Genomic DNA, 18760 nt, shown 5'->3' on the forward strand with positions numbered 1-18760 from the left:
ACTTAATCTCCTTTTTGAATTTTGCATGCGACTTAATGGTGGGTAAAATCTAAGATGGTCACTACAGATATAATACAACAGGATTTTATGTCCTTCAGCTTTTGGCTTCTTGGTATATGTCTATATTTTCTAGTTGGGCCTTTCTCAATACGGAGTTACTGTAAAGGTCAGGTTAAATTTCGCTCAAAAATGAGGCCAACATGTTTGGATTGTGTTCCCACCTGCATTCTGTTATTTGTACAAAGTCAAGAAAATGAAAATGAAAAAACAGTTACGTAACAATTAATAGTAGTCTCTGGGGTTTTCAAGTTATTTTTTATTTTAAGATTGCAGAATATTAGAATCATTTCTGCCCTCTCTTCAGGTAGTGAAGAAACAGGAAGTATTTCATTCTTCCTCACAGCAGACAGCATGGTGAATCAATTGTGTCTGGCTCATTTTCATTCTCCTGCAGCCCACAGAAAGTAAAGGCTGTAAGTCTATTTTGTTTTACACATGTTAGGCGTTTTCTATTGGTGTGTATCGCTTATCTTTGTAACATGGCTAGCTAGCAACGGAGTTTCATCCCTGAAAAATAGCTTCAGAGAAATGTGTGCAGACGAAATGGCTTCAGCTGTAGTTTGTTGTTAGTGGATTTACAGAAATAGCAACTCTTAAACTAGCATATTTTGATAAAGAAAAATAAAGAATTCAGCTTACAGCTCCAAATAACCACTGCTGCCGCTTCCATGTCAACTTAAAATGACGTCTCCATTGACACGATCTCCAGATGGAATTATTATTCTTTTTTATCTCTTATTTTATGTCTTGAACTGCAAAATCATAGAATTATTTTAGGTAGTTGTGTCACTTTAAATTTCAAATGAAGGCATCCCATTGGTTGGCCAATATTTCAGATCTCAAATTACAAACCATTAATTAAGGTAGAAACAGAGGTAGTTAGAAAGAAACAGACAAAGAAACCTTTTGCCTAAAAGGACACAAATATTTGTTTAAGTCTGCACATGCGTGTATTATTTGAGCATGGGAGGAAGAGGAGGAGCTGTCAATGACTTGTCTCATCTGCAGGCCGGCCCTCCATCCGTCAGGGCTTAAGTAGTTTTCCAACAGTACATTGACCTTGAGTGCCTGGTATCGATTTCCTGTGGTGTCGCACTGAGAGGGGTCGTTACCACACGGCCCCTGCTGTGGGGTGTGATCAGGAACAGATTCCTGAAATCCCGATTCGATGGTGATGGATCGCCAGCCTCTGCAGACCATCAATCCTCACCTACTGTTACCAGGATGACACCTGCACTGAATTTATCATCATACAAGCCACAGGCGTGGCAAAGACTGGGATGTGGTGTGCAGCGTGAAATAAACTTTCACACAGTTAGAAAAAATACACGCTCATTCACGTGTGCTATATCTGACCTTAGCAGAGAGCGATATCAATGTTACCTCCCTCAACTCATCCCCGACAGTCCTGTTGTTATTTACTAGGGATTTGGGATTACAGCAAAGATGAAATTTAGATTGTTGATGTGACAAGATGATATATGACTAGATAGTGTACGTCCAGATATAGTTGTTCAGCTACATATAAAAGGCAACCACACTATAGTAGCTCACATACAGACAACCTTCCTTTCTCTGACTGTGACATTGTGAGGAGTAGAAACTATGAGTGAGGACCAACATCCTGTTGTAGAGTTTAAAGGAAAAACATGACCATACCAACATATTCTCAACATTTGGGTTAAAGAAAAATAAGGTGAGAATAGATTTGCATGTTACGTAAAAAACTACACTTATTACGTAACTGCCGTAAGTAATAAAAATAATGTAAGTAAAAAATAATGTAAATTTCCCCGCTGCGGGACTAATAAAGGATTATCTTATCTCTTATCTTATCTTAATGTCCGGAAGTTATCAAGATTCAATTATGACTTGGTTTCACACAGGACAAGAACACCAGTATCCTGGTTGAAAGTCCTGTGTTTGCTCATCACGTCCACACTACTCAGACTTTTTAGCTATTAAAACTACATCAGTTGCTCTGAGAGTGTAATAATAACACGGCAGGATTAGCATTGGAGTTAGTTGAAAGCACAATGCATCTCATACAGACGCTAAAGGCTTCCTCTGTGATTTGGTATCAGAAGCCAAAGGGAGACTGACCAAACTGCCGTACTTGACGCTTTGCGAGTTAGGCCGGGTTGACCTTACATGACCCGACCCCTGCTCTTATGTGATTATTACACAGCATTAGCTTTTATAAATAATTATAAAAAGGCAGTCATTTTTATTGAACTGTGCTATCACCGGTACCATATATATGAGATGAAAAGTACTTTCTATAGTACAGAATTAAGCTATGCCATTATTAAAAATAAAAAAAACACGGCTATCCCACCATTTTTCTTACATATGACTTCACGTGCCTTTTTGTCTCAGTCTCTCCATTTATCCTCTTTTGAAATATTTCCTTTGCGCATCATATTTGCACAGCATATTTTCTATGTCCCTCATTTTCTCTCTGGGCAACCAGTATGGATATTACTGGTATTGTCTCAAAGGGAGCGGTCTCTGGTGCCATCCAGACCACAGCACAGAGCCTTGACTGCAGGCCCCATGTGGAGGAGAGGGGCTTACAAGCTTTACCCACCAGGAGAACACTCCCACAGCACAATGCTCCTTTTCACTAAGTTTCTCCATAGGCCTCACACAAACCCACCATGAGACCGAGCCAGAGGTTTAAGGGCACGCACACATACAGATTAGAAGGCATGAGCATGGACACACACACACACACACACACACACACACACACACACACACACACACACACACACACACACACACACACACACACACACACACACACACACACACATAAAAAAGTATGTCCAAGATCTCCCATACATCTATCTCCCTATTTCATTAACTCTGACAGCAAAAGGGATTAATGCAACGCATCACTAATAGCAAAAAGCAGTACCTAGGGCCTAAAACTTCTCCATATGCAGATGCTTTACTCCCAACATCTCTCCACTAAGACTTGGATTAGGTTGCATCAAAGGATAAAGACTGCAATCAATCGATTTTTTTTTTATCTTGGTTCTTTCTCCTTCCTTAACCAAAAGTAAAACTTCAAATTCCTCTTACTTTTTCATAACAATAAAAGTTGCTAACATATATCTTAATATATTCCATACATATTTGAATTATTGCTGTCTATTGTATTATTAAAACGTGACAAGATGGTATTATAACAGTACCCTAAATTGTAATTAACACCATCATTATATACTTTTCAGCAGTTCACATGACAAACTGACAGTTCTGTTACTTAAGAATAGCATATGTAATTATTGTACAAAACAAATGTCTTTGCAAATGCTAATTTATACGTTTCTTTTTCAACACTGCTCTTTGAAATGTTCCCCTTTGATCCACTCAGTTTGACACTGGACTGGCCTGTCTCACCAGTTTGATTGAGAGCCAAAGAAGACAAGACTAATCTATCCACATATAGAGGATGGCCCACATCATGCTGCAGAGCACCCTGCTTTGATAAGGAATGGCTTTGAATGATTCCTTAAACTATTGATTGGCTTGTAGATGACATTTGAACAGCACAAGAAAAAAGACAAAAGAGAAAGATAAAATCAAGGGATTACTACTTATAATACTTTAAAGGAAAGTTTAAGGATGTGAATATCTAAGGGTTTTCTCTTCCTGTTACCAGAAAAACTCATTTGAATATAGGAATTTGCTGTTATTTCTATAGAAATATAGTAATTATAAATCTGAGCCCTCCGTTTTGGTGCATAGGCTAAAGCTAATCAAGCCCCAAGAGTGTTTGTTAAATTAGGTGCCAAATAAAAATGATTCTGAGCACTGAAAATATTCAAATGAGAATACATTTAGGGAAGCACACCACTAATGGTAAAGGATAGCACTTAAAAATAGACCTGTACTGGCATCAGATCGCATATTTTCCTTCATATTTGTGGTTTCAGCATGGTACAATAAATATATAAATAAAGGCATGGGGTTGGAGGGGTTGCAGTGGTTCTTCCTGTTTCCACTTGTGGTGTCCTTGTCCGTGGTCTGCTTCTGGCTGCACTGGCTGTTGTAGGAACAGCCTCCTTCTACCAGTTATTCACTCTGCGCACCACATAATTCAGCCTGGGAGGTACAGATCACCCCCTAAAGCAAACTGCTGTAGTGACAAGGCATTACTCGTTTCCTCCACTCTTCCACGACTTGTCTTTCTTTCCTATATTTTTGATGAAGAGGGGTTGGGGGTCATGACATTCTGTTTTGTACATTTAGAAATTGGGAATGAACACTGGGCCTTTACACATTTTCTTAGAAAAAAAAAATAGAAAGAAAATAGAAACAACGCAGGCACTTCAGTACTCTATAATCCTTTGTCTGTACCTCTGTGCCCTTCCTACCCCAGTGCTCTCTTCCTCTGTCTTTCTATCTCCCCTCTCAGCATTGACAGCAGTGTAATTTGAACTGCTTTTCCCAGGGGCCTAATCGTTTACTTCCTGCTTGCAGAATATGCAGCTATTGATTAGTTATCAGACCTTAATTGGGGTGCAATCTCTCTAACCCTCGGATGTTCAAATCTATGATGGAAATGGCAGAAAGTAAATAAGCTACTAATACTTGTTAATAGTTTTGGCAGCTTGCCCTGCCACCCATAATGACGCTCACTACTTCTTTTTAGAAGAGAAAGAATAGAAATGTACAACAAACAGATGATGAATGCATTAACATCCTAATTTAAAACCAAAAGAGCAGAGGGGAATATTATCTGGGGTACACCATCTGTTTATGAGATCTCCCACTGTCTCTCTGTGCATGGTGTGCATAAGGACTGACCTACATGTCTTCACACACCATGAAGTCTGCACAGCTTTCTACCGTTCTCTGCCTCCCTAAGCTCTCAGCTCGGCCTGGCCTCCGTGGAATACCGTGGGCGGCTCCGGCCACAGCTCCCACTGTGCCGGAGCATGGTGCAGAGAGCGGCTGGAATGGGAATAGACAGTTAATGGGCACTTAGAGGATGGTGAAAACATTTTCCTCTGGAGACGCAGTGGTTTGGAGATTTCTCAGTGGGATAAGGCCTAGCCAGCGCCCTGTCATTCTCTGCCTCTTTTTCTCCACTATGTCTACGTCTATTTTTCAATTGACTCACCCACTCCGTCTTTCTTAAAATTCATGTAGATTGCCCTATGCTTGTCATGTCTCATGTTCTGTTTATTCCAACTCAGGTATTGCCTTTCCTTTATTTATTTATGGTAGACTAGTCAACTGTTGGCATTAGCAGAGGGTCAGTTGTATATTTCCATTCATGCCGGCAACAGCCTGAATGCAACTACTAATACTAAGGTAGTTAATCTATGGATTTGATTCCTTTTCCTTACAGAACCTGTTCCCCTATTGACCCCTTTATTTTTCCTCCATCCATTCCATGCCACTTGTTGGCAGACACCAAAACTAGCCTGCTTACAGCTGTCTGTGAAGCTTTGAGTGTGGAGTCTTTAGCTCCATGCCCAGAGGCAGTGTCTGGTGATGGGTACTGGCTGGGCCCCAAGCCTCACGTCCAGTCCAGACATATGAGAATGCCGTTTAAGTCTGGAGTCATTTCAGGATAAGATGGAGTCTGCTGCACATTTTCCAAACCTTTCATTCTGCTTTCAACTACATTCCCACATCGCTGTCTTGTTTCCATTCAGCCAACACCTCATATATAAGTTTGGACACCGGCTTCCATTTGCAGTAGATTTTACTGTGTTTATTTTATGTTATATAAAATGTTTTACCACTTATTTTGTGTCTTTTTCTTAGTCTGAAGACATGTTGGAAAAATACCTTAGACGTGCATAAAGTTAAAACTAAACTTAAACTTTAAGAAGTCATTTACGTTTTTGTGACACTGACAAATCTGAAGTGTCTTGATTTTTTAATTTTTTTTTATCTCATTGTATAATATAAATAGTAGTTATAAAAATATACTACAATGTTATCACGACGAGAGAGCTGTAAGGGGGTTGTGTATTTTGGGGGCATTTGCTTTCACACTGAATCCCACTTTTCTTGCTGTTCCCAAGAAAACACGTTCATGCTTCTCTGTACACTTTACAGAGCCCCAATATTTTCATATGGTACTTTAATATCACTGGTCTTTTAATGCTGGTTGTCTGAAAGGGAGACGACAAAATGTGAGGTTCAGTGTGGTTTGTAATATTACGTCACAATTTTCGGGACCATACAAGTGTCAAAGCCAGCCAATGGTTCCCTTATTCTGTGACCTTGTACACTGTGTGTTTTCTGCCACTGTACACAATGTGCCAAAGCGGATTGTTGAAATGTAGGTGCTCATGCTCTGAGAGTGAAGGATATGTGCGCCTGTGGGAGGGAAGAAATCTGCAATGGGAGGCAGAAGTGTCCAAATGTGACCCCCTCAGCAGAACCATCCAACTCTAAAGGCTATCTAATTGACTGGCTGGTGCTCTCCTACCTCCCTCTTCTCCTCCAATCCCTGTGGATAGCCATCAGATGGATTGTGTGAACTTGCCCCTAATCAAGACCCATTCACCACTAATGAGAATACGCTTAATGACCAAATAATGTGTGTGTGTGCTTTTGTACGTCAGTGTGTCAGTAAGGTGGGGGACGCACAAAGCTTGGAATGGACAAGAATCCTGGAAAAATAAACTTCACCAAACCAAATTAACTAACTAAAACACAGCTTTAAAAAGCATTTAGTATTCCCGGGAGCTAAAATCAAGGCAAAAAACTGATCTACTACTCACAACGCTGGTTTTGATTGAACAAATTTCATTGTTAGCATGAGCATCATTAGCTTATATGGCTGAAAAGACGGGTTTGTATTTGCAAAATTTGTTTGTGAGTTTCTTGTCCACAAGTGTGATGGATCACATTTGGCCTCATTGAAATCTCTCAGGAGTTACAGAGGAACTGAATGGGAATGAATAAGTCAGGAGGAATAGCAAAACTGATTACAAATGTTTTCCCCTATACTGAGCAAATAAACAAGACCCACTGACCACTGAAGTAAAAGGATTTTAGGAGGGCGTTTATTCTATTCTTTTAATTCTCTGTTGTCAGCTAAAAAACAAACTGAGCTGGAGACACATTCTCTCTGTGTGATTTTTTTTGCAGCAAACATAACCATTACAACTTGATAAGCTGATATAAGGGAACTCTCACACCAGAGAAACTCTCTTTCTCTCTCAGTAGCAAAGGCAGAAGAAGCTAGACATATTATACCGTCTTTTTAGGGTGCTGATCGCGGTGGATGTTGGATCGACGATCCAAGTGGCAGAGCACAGGGCAAATTATCCGTTTCTGCTTCTGGATCCAAAAACAGTTTATTGTTCGACCAGCAAAGTTAGGACTGGCTCCTAGGGGTTTTCATTAAAGGAACCAACTTTGTTTCAACTCCTTACAACCAAGCCGAGTCGGAAAGGATGGAACAGAGTAAAAGTGTTTGGTTTGAACAAAATCTTACACATCGGTGAGATTTTGACGCCTGATGAGGGTTGGTGCGGTTTAACCCAGTTCAGGCTGTCCACTTCACATGTAGGCCTCTTCCTTTGTTTCAGCCACTTGGCGAAGTCCCAACATCAATCATTCTTTTAATCTATTGATTGTTTTGAAAGATTTAGTTATGGTAAATAGTTGGAATGTCAGGGTCTCTTGCTGTTAGTTTGTTTCAAAGATTCTGTCTGAAGGTCGTCAAAATGTCTAAACAAGCTTCAAAACGTCTTTAGAAAAATGGTCATCATTAAGTCAAAGTCATAGGAAGTTCTCTGAGGCACCATATTGGTATTGTTCCCAGGCAATAAGTTCATGACTCACAAGACCAGTCAAATATTACAAATATGATGGATGGACTTGTGTACACATATAATAAAGAACATATTTTTTCAATATTTACCTCATGACAGTTTTGAAACGCTAATGATAATCGAACATAAACTGAAGCGCCTGTATGTGTGTGAGGGAGAGAGGAGATAGTGGGGTACAGGAAATCTCTATCCGATCTCAGTCTCCCTCTTTATCACTCCACAATCTTCATCCCATCCCCAGAGGATCTCTTCGGATGTGTTTAAAATTGGAAACATGGAAGTCGATCTTTTACCAGAACTTGAATAGACCCCCAGGAATCTCCTTCTCCAACTCTTCAGCATGCAATGTGTCCCCATGAGAGCACAGAACTAGACACTCATTAAAAAGGCCCTGGACGACCATTTGCTAGTCTCCGATACCCCTTTAAGAGCACAGGATAGTGCTTTAAATGGCCTCCTTCCTAGCTGATTGCATGTCATCTCTGGAGCAGATTAGACAGCAGGCAGCAGGGTCTGTGGTGGAGCAGCATGCTCCCTTCTGCCACAGGAGAGACGACTGAGAGGAGTCATCCATCACTGTTTTTGTGATGCCCTTTCGCAAGGGGATGAGAGGATAATGACTGCTTTGCTGGAGCTGGGGATGGAGCACTGGGGTATATCTGGGCCTTCTCTTAGGGTACAGACTGAGATTTGGGGTTTGGACATGATTTTGGTTCTATGATTGAAACTATGACTTCATGCAAAGTGTTTTGAAACAGAGGGAACACAAGAATAATATTTGAAAAAGTGTGTGTGCGGAAGTGATCAGATCTTTAAGTTTTAGTCAGTGTCACCTTCTTGTTCAGCAGCACACTGTAGGGTTAGACAGAGAGCTGCTCCGGCTGGATAGTATTCTCTGCCTCCACACTGAGCGGGGCCAGGGAGGGGGAAGGGAAACAGGAGATTTATGTCCTTCTGTGACACACGCTGCTCTAGGTCTCATGTTAATGGAAAATGAGATGTTTAAGAGTCTGGCAGAGAAATACAGCTCTCTTTAAATCCTCTGCTTGTCAGCCAGTGTAACAGCATTATAACTATAGTCCAACATGATAATGCTGTTAATGACAGTAATATGTCACGTTTTCAGCAGACTTTCATGCTTCTTTGACTCTGCATCTCAGCACAGTCTTCAGCTGTTTCAAACACAACTTACATGACACAGCATGAATGGTTTATGTCAGGCCACAGGCTGCATCTACATGAAAGAATTTGATATGGCATAAAGAAGCACAAGAAGTGAAAGAGAAAGTGTTTCTATGACCGAACTGATCACTTTTCAGAAAGCAAGCTCATTCACAATGGACGCCCAGTTTACCAACATGTCTTCCCCCTCTCCGCCTGTACACTGAAAGGCCTGTCAGTGAGACAGACTCACAATGATTCACCCAAGGTCTGTGGGAAATTGACTTGGGTCATAATCGTGTAATGTTTTCCAAACAAGGGGGGACAATTCAATACTTTCCAGCCATCACAGTTAGCCTTTGTCCATCAAATCCGACATTCCCATAATGCCCACATGTTTCAGATGCCTCCTTCTTCCTTGTTTCTTCAATTCTGTGTCTGTTTACTTTCTAAAGGCCTCTCTCTGCCCTCTGTTCTCAGCCTTGCTTCCCACTGTTCTGTAGGAGAGGAATGGAGACTGTAGTAGCTGCTGGACTTCCCGTTGACATGGAGGCCCTTGGTATAAGATATATTTAATGAGGGAGACACAGAGTCTCCGCAGTAAAGCACTGGAGCTGGGAACCGATCTTAATATTAGCCTTATCACAAACAACTTCGAACATGGATGATCTAGCGAGAAAAGGCATCTAGTTAAACTGCATTGTCTCAATACTCGCTTTCATTCACTTTCTTTATCTTTATTGTTTAATTGTCTTTCAAAATCATCTACACTGATGAATAATTTTGAGAAGATTGAGTGACAACTTTCAAAAAATGTTGAAAGAAAACTGATTTTGTTTTTTACCAAAACCGAAAAGGACCTAAAAGGAATGTTAAATGTTTGCCTAATATACTGTAGGGTGTGCCCCCAAATTAAAGCTTTACCATAATGCAGTATGATATTTTTGTAGGCATTCATACAGTAATTTGATTCTTTAAATCTTGACTTCTGTATGGAAATGCAAATCAGAACACATAGCCTACATAAATGGTGTAACTGCTGCTGATCCATGAAAGACGTGTTATCTCAACTGTAATGGCCTCAGTACTATCATCAAACTTGCAATATACTGCCTAGAGATGGTTATCAGTGCCGGACATCCCTCTTCAACACTTCAAACCCTAGCTTACCCTCATCAACCAACCAATCCCTAAAACAACAAAAGGGGAGATACAAGCAGTGCTGTGTAAACCACAGAAGCCCCTCTTCCTCTTGAGCACAAAACCCATGGCCACTGCTTCCCATGTCAGAGATTGTAGCAGGATTTCATCCAGGAAAGTATTCTCATAGCTAATCCTGTTTCTCTGGTCTTGGTGGGACCAGCCTATGTGGAAAAGGAGCACCATGGGACTGTCATGAAAAAAACTGAAGTGAACAGCAACTGAAATGACAACATGTATAAGTATTCATTAAAATTGATGATAATATTCATGTTTTGTATAATATGTGTAATTTTGTGCCTAATTATCAGAGCTTTTTTGGTTATTTGATCCATGAAGTCAAACACAGTGGAATATTGTTCTTTAGACAGCACTTAGTAAGTGATTTGTAACATTATAGCTTACAGATTATGCTGTTTGTACACCACACAAAGCGACTCTATTAAATCTCATCAAGTATAACAGCCCATATCATGTCTTCTCTGCCTCACACTCCTTAGAGATACACGCTGCCTCGTCTATCTGGTCTGGATCGGGTCCAAAATCCTCAAGCAAAACCTAAATTCGTGTAACAAGATCTAGACCTTGAGACGCTCGCCTGCCACAACAAATTGGCCTCATGTAGAGAGAGAAAAGAGGGGAGTTAGGGGGAGGGCTGCAAGCTAGTGAAGATGTAAGCTAGCAGAGGGAGGTAATCTTAGAGCCTCCATGGCCTGGAGGGGCCCTGCCCCCTGAAGCTCACCATTTGGCCCCGGCCCAAATCGTGAGGACAAACATCATGTCTTCTTCAATTAGACACACTTCTCTCTGGGCTGGCAGAACGTGATGCTTCACAGAGTGGGTTTTCTTTAAGAGGGGCAAGTTGTTTAGGTGTTTACGACATTTCTTACCCCTGTGCAACAAAAATTTGTTGTTTGAAGTCTGGAGAACTGGAGATTTGGAAATGAGCAAGCTTAGTGGTTTAATTGTTGTATCTCTGAATTGTTAACCAAGTCATGCATGAGTTAATTTTGTTTTTGTGTGCTTGGTTGGAATAATAGTGTTCATGACTGTTACTGCTTTATGTTTTGGACTCTTTGAGGCAAAAAGACAATTTTGAGCTCAATTTCAAATGGGCAAATAGGTGAAAATCAAATATCCTTTCACTACGAATTTTTATGTGCGATATTTATGTCCTCCCTCTTTTCCTGCTTTCCTGTTTCTGCCTGGCAGCAGGTGTACAGTAGGTGTGAGATGAATGTGCCCCAGTGGTGTGTAGCACGGTTGGTGGAAATGTAATGCATTTCCTTGTAAATCACAACTTTCTCTTTTCTAATGTCCAATTCACATCAACTGCCTCTGTATAATAATTTCATTTCCCTGGCCAATGTTTCTTTTTGCAATGAAGGCGCAAATTACATCGCTTGTTCACCAGCCAAAATAATTACAGCTGCATAAAGAGCCATAGAGCATTGATTGTTTTCTGCCTTGACTTCTTTACTTTTGTTTTACTTCAGACTTAGGTGTTTAATAATCATATAGTGTTAATGAGTACCAGCTTCCCATCCTTTTGAAGAATGGAAGGGGAATGGTTTGTAGAATTGGGGAAAAATAAAGAGTCCAGAGGCCTACACATTGAGACAAGCAAGTAGACACTCATCTGATCATCCATCTGCCTGTACCTTCATTTGTCTATTAATCCATTCAAGATTTGTCATTTTACTACATTTACTGTTACGTATCTCCAAATGAGCCAACCAAACGTTTTATGGTTATCTGCCATTGTCTTTTATATCATTCAACAATCCGTGTCGGCAGTAATAGGAAATTTGCAACAGTTCTGGCTCCACTGCAGCCAGAGAGTCTGCCACTGTGTTCAATGTAAAAGCAGGAAGAATTCAGGAAATTTTGGAGGATGCATTTTAGAGACTTTGTTGACTCAACATGTGATGTAGAACATCATTGAGGTTGTTCTTAGCAGAGTGAAGTATATATAAATATACTGTATAAACTGGGTATCAAGCACTTAGTGTAAAACATGTGGAGAATGCCATATGTTAGAAGGCATCTCTCTTATATGCAAATTATGTGTCCTTTTAGCTTAACTGTTCAATGATGATTCAATCAAGCATTTGCACCTTAAAGTGAGGTGCCATTGTTGCCTGAAATCCCCTTGTGGAACACAATTGCTGGACAACAGAATTGCTTTGCCACAGAAAACCAATTTCAGCAACTTACTTAACTGCAGTAATGACAATAGATCATCAAAGCTTAATGTAAAGCTGCTTTTGTAGTAGCCTACTACTTTTAGTAAATCATAGAAATTTCCAACATCTCCAGTATGTCTTTTCCATTGTATATTTTCATATGCAACATTTGTTAAGCCCTTATTGTCTTCTTCAATACTGAGCGGGGGCAGGTTCTTGCCACCATCTGCAGAAAGCAAAGAAACAAGACCTCAGTGGATTTAGTGGTTACTGTAAAAGTAACCCTTTCCATTCCTCGTTGAATGTATGTTGGATGTATCCCTCCCCTTAGGGCTTCCAGAACACAACGGGTTATAGAGAGACTTTCTGTCTCAGACTAGGACATGCTGCAGCACGTGGAGGTGAAGACCACAAAACATCTGTATGGCAGCATTTTGACAAATGCACACACTAACACACATACACACATTTTGCAATCCTGTATGTGCAAAAACAAAACAGAACTCAGCAAAAACCTCCTTCTTGCTTGTCTTTTTTTCATTTTTCAAGATAGGATAACAGCATGACTCATCAATTTCCATCAAATCTGATGCAAGAATACTCATACTCAGAAGTGTCCCAAAGCGTTGTTGTTAAGTGATGCATTAGTGATGTTTTTGTGGTAAGTACTAATTTTACGCATGTTTTCTCTTCCTGATTTACAGGGGAAAAAAAGTTTATCAGTCATGTAGGATTGTTCTTTTGAAATACATTGGATTTAAAGTCGTGCTGTCTATTTCATGATTTGCTGAGACTGTGTTGTATCATAATATGCAGTTCTGAATTGAATTACAGTAACTCTTTATTATAACCTGCATGAGTTAACTACAGCAGTGCTTAATAAAAGTAAAAAAAAAGTTAAAAGCTAATACTTGTCAATGCCAACAAAAATAGAGATAAGATAAGATAAGACAATAACTGAGGAGGTAAGAGTTTAAGGACAAAATACATATTGTAAAAAGGCAAATTTGTGATTTTGGGCTATAAACATAAAATTCCCTTGACATTGATGTTAGTTCTAGTAATCCACTAATCCAGGAGACACGCTGATTTCTGCCCCCCTCCTCTCTCTCACTTTCACTTATGTTACATGGTGTAAAACAGTGGTCTTTTGTTTTATTTAAGACCTGCTTTGCCAGATATGCGGTATGCCACACTAGAGGTACGGTGGCCTGAAGCAGTTAAGTAAAAGAAAAACTCAACACTTGAAAGCAGCAGAAAGAAACAGCTGTTGTGCATACGCCTTACTGGAGTGAAACTGAGAAAACTGAGGGTGTAGTTCCCTGGCCTACAACACCAAACACTTAAGAATATCAATATAGACTTGAGTTAACTTCTTTTTTTTTTGCGGCCTGTGAAATAACTCAAAACATCTATGATGTACCTATGCATTAGTATCTCCAACTCATTGGAGAAGGCTGTTGGAGCTGATTTGTGCCCACAGGGGGAGGCGCATGTGGAATTATCACCCTGACCGTGCACCTCGACTCACCTCCTTCTACAGGTGTGTTGTTTGATCTGGTTTGTCTGAGGGAGTCAGTTCTCTCTTTGTTCTCTTCCCCCATTATTTTGTTACCCTTCCAGGAAAGGTACGCCCTACACTGCCGGTAAAGCATCAAGTTCAGATGTCACACCCCCATCCGTCGACCCAGCTTATGTCACTCACTAAACTGAGGTTATGGTTCACCGCGCTACAAAAAATATTCCCTGAAAGTCTTTAAGTCAGATCAGCACAATTTAACAAGATGCAGCACACATGCCAAACATCATTATAGCAATTATGAAACATGAGATGGTGTCTTGAATAGAGCCAATGTTTGATTTGAAGTTTATTTGGAAATTCAACTTTTGACTTTCCCCCTTACATCTAAATGGGATGCAGAGCAAACTCAAAGTCAGCAGCCCTACAGTTGATACAGTAAGGCTCATTGTCTTGTAAATGGACAATTGAGAAGAGTAAATCGAGTGCAATCAAAGGCATCAAAACTTTTTTTCTGGGACTCCTGCTCACAATGATACACATTTACACCAGCACAAGAAACACTGCAGTTTCTTAACATGCTGTATGGGTAAACACCAACAGTGGGGTTCCCCAAAATCACAGGATGCAGCATCACATCCTGCCTTCCTCTCACTGCTTTACCACATCACAATGAAGGAAATGCACACACACACACACACACAGAACACACAGATACACATACACCTGAGCACATTCCCACACAAAGGATGGGTTGAGTAGTTTCCTGTGGTGTTTCAGTTTTGTTTTCTCTGCTACTGTACTTCACCTACTTTCTAGGCTTTTTCTTTGCTGCCTGTTTGCAGCTAAACCTCTTTAACCAACTCCTGATCTTCTAGAATACTGCCGGAATAATGTAGACCATGACCTCTATTCAATGTTTAACTGAAAAGGTTAAAAGATTGCTTAGCATGGCTGTTCCTGATTGGCCTACATTTTAATAAAGAAGATGATAAAGCTTGCAATAACAATGCAATTTTGAGAAAAATTGTAAAACTTTATCTCTCTCTTAAATTTATATATTTAAGAGAGAGAGATCGGTTTCACTTTGTCAGTATCTGACTCGATGTCCAGTGGGCAATAATTCCAGAAATAAAGCACACAGCAGTGATCAGTGGGATAAGCTCTCAGACCTTCCATACACCCCTCTTCACTCTAATTGACGAGTGTAATTTGATGGCACTCGTAACAGAGTTAGAAAGCAATTAGCGTCATGGCCCATCGGCACAAACAGTGCAGAGAGCCCACCTGTGGGTCACTTTTTAATTTGGTGAAGTGCATAGTGCTTAGCGCAGGACTCTGCCTTTGATATACTCAGTAGATAGTAAATCCTGTTAGCGCTAACTCCACAAACTACGCCACCGACCAATATCCATCTAATCCACTGGTTAGGAGCTCACCAAGCCACACAACAAATTATTAGGGTGTCATCTGGCCTTGGCTTAAAATCCAGACTCCTCGCATAAAGAGAGGAGAAAAAATAGAGATAAAAATAAGGGAAGGGAATTGGAGGGAAGAGGGATGAGGTAATGATGGGGGAGGGTGTTTAATTAAAGCGACTGATCCGTGCTGTTTGTTGAAGGACTAATTGTCTCTCCCCCTGAGGAGGCTGTTTCCTCAAGGAGCCTCTCCAAATTACACTCCAGACTGTAAATCCTTGTTGGTGGGGAAGACTACAGCACTAACTGGGGAGGACAGAATAACTCAAGGAAATAAGTTTATTTCAAAACAATAACAACACACAGGGAGATTGTCTTTCTTCCATTTACTCTTCGGAGATATGGCTGGTCCCTGGCGTCTGAATTTGTTCTAATTAGGCCAGCGTTGTTGATCTTGTCAGACATTGCGCTGTCCCTCTTTTTCCCTGGGGAGTGTGTTTAACATGTAGTCCCGAGGCAGGGTACTTGACCCAGAATGACCTTTGATCTCTCATTAAACCAGCTTGGGTTTCCTTTCCTAGCTGTCCTCCTCTGGCCCAAATTTCAGACTTTGCTGCCTTTGAAGGTAACCCAGCCCTTGATCAAAACGCCACATGGCTCCATGAAGTAGTATATTACTTTGTATGTTTACATACTCTGAGTTTACAGCATTTGAATGTGGAAGATTACAAGGGCATAACAGCAGATTATTATGGTGTTTTTATTGCAGGATCCGCAATTACTTGCTATAAAAACAAACACAATTAGAACTTGATCACTATGTGGACATACTAGAGGCAGTACGGATGCCCAGCTGGGCCCTGACTAGAGGTCTTCAAAGGTCTACTCAGTTCCTAGTGACCAACACCTGACACAGGACCCGAGTTCCGGGTCCAAATTACATTTTTGCTTGATTGATTTAGGGTAGGGTCTAGTTATATTGCTACCAGGCTTAATTCTGTTTGTCCCTTTTCATTAAGTTATTTCCAGCTCTGATCATCAGCTTTGCCATAATCATCCCAGGAGAAAAAGGTGTTTTTGGAGGTGAGATGAGTGTTATGTGTGATAATCTGTGATGTGCAGGGTAATGTACATAACTGCAGCTGCTCGTTTAGTGATGATCCATCACACTGCTGACAGTGTTGGTGTTCTCTATTTGGAATTGTTTGGGTTGACTGCATTTTGGATCAGGTCTTATTATCTTTACTTTAATTGGATCATATCTTTTATTGAAAATCACTTTATGGATGCTGGGTGCAGGTAGGTTTTCGACTGGTCTGTTTCAGATCAGTTCAGATTTCTGGACCTGTGGAGGCCTCTTGTTCCAATGATTAAACAGGCACTATAGCCTTCCCTTAAGCATCCCTCACTACTTCTTTAGCAAATTCTGATTGATACTGGGCAATTTAGCTTCAGCTACCGGTAATTGAGCTCATTATTCACAGGCTGAGTAATAACGAGTTATTAAGTAAAATTAAAGGAATTATGAATGATCAGAAGAGAAAGATTTCTATGACTGAGGAAACTCAGACACATCAACATCTCTACTGGAGGTTTGTCATGGGGTGGGCAGACTTTCAAATAACCAAGTTTACAATTGGAGATGAGGAATGATAGTCGCATGTTGCATACATAATGTTTGCTTTTTTAATTTATGTTTGCTGGTTTTGTACCTTTGTTGATTATATGACTTTTGTATTGAGGTGAAATTCTTCTTATAAGTCCAAGGATTTTTTTTCTTTATATCTCACCTGCACAACTTGCTTTTATACTTTTGCTGTTGTATTTCTGCTGCTTTGTTTTATCGTGGGAACAAACAAATCTCAAAACATCTCAAATCTGGTGCTGAATTATGATTTTTATGTTTAGGGGTAAACTAGCATTTACAGTATGCTCTCCAACAGGATAAGTTATGTGTTCAGTCCCGGCAGACTCTGATTGGAGTAACTGTCACTAGGCAGTTTAAAAGTCAGATTTACCAAACTCCACCTACATAGACAAAGACAAACCTCTGGCCCCCACTTAACCAAACAAAAAAAGGAGAGAAAGGAACGAGCTGAGAGATCCCACAGTCCTGGACAATGACACAGTGTAGATTGGACATGTGAATGTGAGTGTGCTGAAAGTGAGAAAGCCAACAAAGAAGAGGCATGCCTGTATTAGCTCACTTAGTTGATGTAGCTGCAACGTCATACAAGTCTGAGTCACAATGCTGTCCTCTGGCCTGAGTCACTAGTGTTTTACACATTGATAACATGTCAGCATTTATTTACTAGCAACTAACTCTCCCTGACTGTGACATATTCCTGTATTGTTGTTGCGAGGAGCTTAAATGGAGTAGTATTTTGGAAAGAGTTGGGAATATAATATCAAAAGTGTAAAAAACTACTGTGTCTTTCAGTGCAAAATGTTGCAAACACCTGCTGGTAAGCATGTGAAATCAATATTGTATTCCTTTTGACATTTAATCACAAACACTAATTCTCCTTCCATTCTGTAGCTATGGTCTGTTAGTGAGTCTGTTAGTGGACATGTGAGTCTACCTGGCACCCTTGCAATATTTCCAGCCTGGACTAATACGTTTAACAGCCAGCTGCAGCCTGAATGGGGCGCAACAGGAAACACACAGCTGTCATCAAAACACACTCTACTGGCCAGGGGTCTTGGTGATAAAAAAGGGGTTTAATTTATGCAGTGATTATGTTTTCATGATCCCAGAGAGGGTTAGTGATTCACTGTCATAGATAGGAGTTGATTTATCACTTTCATTTTATATTTTTGTTGGAGGGAGAAGGTTAAAAAAAAATCCAGCAGCAACATCTCCATCTGCATTGTAAGAAAGTGAGCCGTACTGCTTCTTTGCTCCGACTCTGCATGGAGTGGGAGCAGCAGTCACAGATGGTGAACAAATGTTCTTTTGAGGGAGCGTTGCACAAGACTTGGTTCTTGCACAGCACAGCAGTGAGCTAGCTATTGCTGCAGATGGTTTAAAAAGCAGCCTCCAACTACTCGCTCGTGGCAAACATGACTTCTTCCATCAATTCATGATGCAATGCATGAGTGGGATACATGTTTGCTTATTGCATTTTTCACTTTGTTTGTGGAAGAGCACTTGCCAAATCATTTTACTCATTGATTGGTATTGAATAGGACAGCCTACATATTGCCTTGTTAAAAATGAACAAATCAGTGTCATTATTTCAACACATCACCCTAAACTCAATTGTAGGAGCTGTTTTATACTCTGAGGGCTTTACATGCGATACAGTATATATGATATATTAATTTGGAATAAATCTACAGCCTCAGTAATTAGTGGCCATTAGAAATGGCTGCCAGCAGCACTGTGTCTGGCCAACA

This window comes from Anoplopoma fimbria, chromosome 2 (genome assembly GCF_027596085.1).
Source record: "Anoplopoma fimbria isolate UVic2021 breed Golden Eagle Sablefish chromosome 2, Afim_UVic_2022, whole genome shotgun sequence".
In the NCBI taxonomy this organism is placed as follows: domain Eukaryota; kingdom Metazoa; phylum Chordata; class Actinopteri; order Perciformes; family Anoplopomatidae; genus Anoplopoma; species Anoplopoma fimbria.